Source organism: Hemiscyllium ocellatum, unplaced genomic scaffold (assembly GCF_020745735.1).
Source record: "Hemiscyllium ocellatum isolate sHemOce1 unplaced genomic scaffold, sHemOce1.pat.X.cur. scaffold_2027_pat_ctg1, whole genome shotgun sequence".
NCBI lineage: Eukaryota > Metazoa > Chordata > Chondrichthyes > Orectolobiformes > Hemiscylliidae > Hemiscyllium > Hemiscyllium ocellatum.
In genome coordinates this window covers 51,520-56,848 of record NW_026867949.1, presented here as the reverse complement: position 1 = coordinate 56,848, position 5,329 = coordinate 51,520, and positions in this window count along the sequence as shown.

Sequence of the window (5,329 nt, the reverse complement as noted above, 5' to 3'; positions counted from 1 at the left end):
CTTGATGCGTGCCGATCTGAATATTCATTGGCCTTTTCATGTGGAAGGGAAGGTGTGTATTCTGTCCGTGGGCGAGAATTTCAAATATCAGTGTGTCTGGAGAAAATACTGAGGTATAGCCAAGTCCATTGTGACTGGAGAAAGAGTTCATTTGTTTTTAAAAGTCTGAATAAACATGGCACATTTCCCAGGAACAATTAAGTTACAGATTTGTTTTGTATGAGGAGAAGTCTTTAATTAACCATACAACCAGAAAGACACAAGGATACCTGCACCATGGGAAATACTATGAAAACGGGATTGTTGTAAAGGGGTTAATTATCGATCATGGATTGTAATCCATTGGCGTTGTCACGTCGGTTCCAGTGCCGTGGGGAAACACTGGAAATGTGATGGATACAGTGTAGGTTTCAGTTATTAAACTGTAAAAAGTGCAGAAGAAATTTAGAAGAATTTTTGCCAGGGCTCAGGAGTCTGAGTTATAGGGAGAGGGTGGACAAGCGAGGAATGTTTTTATTTAGTTTAGAGCAGAGGAAACTGAGGGGGAATCTTTTCTGGAAGTGTATAAGATCATGAGAGGCTTGGGTAAGGTGAACGCACTCAGTCTTTTTCCCAGGAAATCAAGGAGTGGAGGGCATCAGTTGAAGGTTAGAGGAGAAATTATGAAAGGGAAGCTGAGGGGCAACTGTTTTACCCAGAGGGTGGTATGTATATGGACTGAGCTGCCAGTGGAAGTGGTTGAGGCGGGTACATTAACAACACGTAAAAGACATTTGGACAAATACATGGATAGGAAAGGGTCAGAAGCAGATGGGCCAAGTGCAGGGAAATGGGGTTAGTGTGGATGGACATTCTGGTCGGCATGGGCCAGTTTGGGCCAAATGGCCTGTCTCTGCTGTAGGACTCTGACTCCAAGTATATTTACTATTTCTCCCGCTATCTCTGGGAGCACCCTGGGATGTATTCCATCAGGGCAAAGAGACTTATCTACCTTTAGCTCCATTAGCTTGCCCAGCTCTAATGCTTTCATAATATTGGTTTCTTGGTCCTCACCTTCCTCAGTCTCCTTATCAATTACTGGCATGTTCTTCATATCCTCCACTGTGAAGACTGACTGCTGTGTACTCATATTCCTGAACCCTGCTGGATAGGAATAACTTGGTACAGAACTCTGAGAGGTCTTCTTTGAGTCTTTATTGATGAGACATGGCAGTTACCTGGATAGTGTACATGCAGAACACCTCCAGGCAGCATCAGGTAACTCCCCGCCTGTCCGATGTGCAGCTCCCATTCTTATACCTTTGTGGTTTGTGGTTTTGAATGGATGCTGCCTCTCAGTATTATCTCCATGGCAATGGCAGTTAAAAAGTAGAGGTCAGCTCAGCACTTTGTGGTTACACCACATCCCCCTCCCCTGCGCCCCTGTGGCTCAGTCAGGTTTCTGACAGGCACTTCAGTTTCAGTGGGGCTGTCTGCCAGGATTCTGTTGTGGAAGAACTGGTGTTGGAGCGGGGTGGGCAAAGTTTAAAACCACACAACACTAGGTTATAGTCCAACAGGTTTATTTGGAAGTACAAGCTTTTGTAGTGTGCTGTGATTTTTAACTCAATCAGGATTATCTCTATGGTAACAGTTAAGTGCTTCAACAATTACAGAAGTCATATGTTCTCCACACACATGTTCCTCTCTAGCAATGTAAACTGCTATTCCGGTCCTAGGGACAGCTACTCATCACTTTTCTCCCACAATCCCATCTAGCTTTCTGTTGATTTTTAAAGTTTTTTTCTAATCTCCTAGTTTCTCCTTGCTCTTTGCCAATTTGTATGTGTTCTATTACAATGTGATAGACTCCCTTATTTCCTGAGCCACTCATGGCAGATTACTCCTTTTCCTACAGTCCTTCCTTTTCCCTGATATATACTTTTGCTGAGCAGTTTGACAAGTTTTTTGATATTCCTCCACTGTCTGTCAACTGTCCCACCCTAAAGGCTTTGCTTCCAGTCTACATTAGCCAACTCCTGCCTCATCCTATTGTAGTCTCCTTTGTTTAAGCACAGGATCTTGGGATTGGATTTAATCTTCCCGCTTTCCAACTATTCTAAATTTGACCATATTTATCACAAGTCTTTTATCAGATTACAAGGTGAGGCGATGTTACCTGGGTGTTTTGGTTTTCATTGTCAGGGACCTTGGCTTTGTAATAAAGTACAGGATAGATATTCACAGAGTATTCTGGACGGTGTGAATGTACTGAACAGTCTAAAACCATAAATCACTGTCTCCCCTCAATTGATATGATTTGGAGATGCCGGTGTTGGACTGGGGTGTACAAAGTTAAAAATCACATAACACCAGGTTATAGTCCTTCAGGTTTAATTGGAAGCACACTAGATTTCGAAGCGTTGCTCCTTTATCATGATCCAATTACACCTGTTGGACTATAACCTGTTGTTGTGATTTTTTAACTCACCTCAGTTTAGAATTGCAAAATCATTATCTCCCACATGCTTCCTCACTATCTAAGTTTGGAACACTAATCCACCTGACTATCCTGCATTTTCCGAAAATCTCCTTTGGTGAAGGTGGTGAGTTTTGGATGCAGCTTTCCAGTTATTACCGTAAGAAGATGAGCACTGGGCACAGGAGAGGCAATGCAGCCCTTCGATCCAGCTCCACCATTTAATACGGTGATGATTGAGCTCACCTCGGTCTCAGCTGGATGTTCCCACCTGCTCTCTCTCACCCTTCATCTCATTGTAAATTCAACATCTGTATCTCTTCATTAAATCTGCTCATTGTCCTGGCATCCACCGCATTTTGAAGAGGGAATTCCACAGATTCACAGCACATTGAGATAGGTACATTCTTCTCCATGAGAATAGAACAGAGTCCCTACAGTGCAGAAACAGGGTATTTTTCCATGGAGTCCACACCAACCCTATAATGAGCATCCCATTCAGACTCACCCATTCCCTGTATTTCCCATGGTTAATGGCTTAACCTGCACTGGCATGGACACTGGGAATTTAGCATAGCCAATCCTCCTAACCTGCACATCTTTGGACTGTGGGATGAAACTGGAACACCCAGAGGAAACTCACAAAGACACGGGGAGAATGTGTAAACTCCACACAGTCGCCGAAGGCTGGAATCAAATCCAGGTCCCTGACGCTGTGAGTAAGCAATGCTAACCATTGAGCCACCTCTACTTAAAATCTGCTCCTCCTATTAACAACCCCACGTCCCAGTTGGCTGAATCAATATTCCTTACATCAGAAAATCAGGTTGTGGAAGCAGATGTCTCAGTAAAACCCGGTGACAGTCCACATGTCCTGTGTGTCTGAATGGGGATCCTACACACAACACCCTCCAGTCCACATTTTTCATTCACGTTTCAGAGACAGGGCTCCAGTGGCTTCATGGAGACTGCAGCTCCCACAATCCCTAAGGCAGGAACCACACGTGTGTGGGGAAACCCCGCACTGTACATGTACAGAATGTGGCCGGGTTTTGGAGCATATGCTTTGGGTAAGTATACTTTGCAGAAAGTATTTCACACAGTGATTAGCTGGAGGTGGAATGCATCTGCTTATAGTATTGATCAGTTGGGGGGGTCAAAGTGTCACCACACCCATGGAGGACCACTCTCCATCCCAAATTCATTGTAATGGTGGGAATCAACTAATGGGAAACAAAGAAGGATCTGACCCATTCTCCCAGACTGAAGCTTCCTCTTCTGTCCAGGATCTGCCACCTCCCTTTCTGTTTCCTTTTGTTTCATTCTGCTGTTACATTATTGACTTGCAGCAACTGAAGGGAAAGGAAGTGAACCCAGAAACGGTACAGAGTCTAACCAGGGATGGGAAGTGGTGGCATGGATCTGTTTATCAGCAACTCCATGAGAATGGGGAGGGTGTACACTAGGGGGTAGCAGAGTCAGAATGGTGGGAGAGAGTAAGTGGGCTGGAGGGTTACAGCTTCGGGGGAAGAAAGGGGAAAAGATATTCCAAAGAAGCTAGAATTGTCTGGTCTGAATTTCTAACCTGTACATATTCCTTTATACAGGGTGCTAGGTGGTGAAGGTTTGCAGACTGAAATCTCAAAGTCATGTGCAGATTGTGATTAAGTTAACCAGCATTTGAAGAACCAAAGATAGAGAATCACTCGGCCAAAATCCTGCACACTCTCCCTCACAGCATTGTCGGTCTATCTGCACCAAATGGACTGTGAATGGTTCAAGACAGCAACTCTCTACCATCTTCCCAAGGGTAACTAGAGATGGGGAATAAATGCTGGCTGAGCCAGTGATGCCCATATCCTGGAAATGGTTTCTCTCTTGAGTTGCTGAAACCCCGTTGATGTTACTGCAGGATGATGAGGGACGCTGAGTGTATCCTCCAGGAGGCAGCACCATCACATTACCCCTGCCTACACCCACACAGTAACACAGCAACGTCACTGGAACAAAAGGCAGTGAAGCCAAAGGAGGACTTAGATATAGTTCTTCGAGGTAAAGTCATGAAAGGGGATTGGAACCCAGCAGGAACAGGAGACTGAGCTGGATGGTCAGCTGTTTCCCATTGAATGGTGGAGCAGGATTGAAAGGCCGAATGGCCTCCTCCTGCTGCTATCTCCCAGGTATGTATATAGTCATGGAGCCCGGGTAGGAAGGAGTGGGCAGGGATTCTCCAGGAGATTGCACTTCCACAACAGGTTTCAGTGAGGGATGGTTTAATGGATTTTATTTAACATTTATCTTTTAACACAAGGTTTGTAAATTTTGGTTTTTAAATGTTGTGAAAGTTTTTTGAACAGCAAATAAAATTAAAGAAAATAATCTGTCTGAATATAACAGTTTTAAAACTTTCAACCTCTGTAAAACAAAGTCCTGTCTATTCCCGGACACCATCACTTTCCAGCTACTCAAACTCCAGGGAAATATTCCCTCCCTGTCTGAACCTTTGGTTTGATTTAACTGCTTTTCAGGTCTCGCTCTGTGAGCTGCGAAGCGTTCTTTTTCCCCATTTCTCTGACCCAGAAATGTGATCACAGCAACCTTCCCACCATCAAAATCATCATTACGCCATTTTGCTTTGGGTGAACATATAATCACCAGGAGTGCAAACGTGAGGACCGCAGATGCTGGAAACCAGAGCCGAGATTAGAGTGGTGCTGGAAAAGGGCTTTTGCCACAATGTTGATTTTCCGGCTCCTGACCTGCTGTGACTTTCCAGCACCACTCTAATCTAGACATATCATCACCCGCAGTAAACCATTTGTGTAACCAATTGAATATTTCCAAAAAAAGCCCATTACGGTCCAAGCAAAC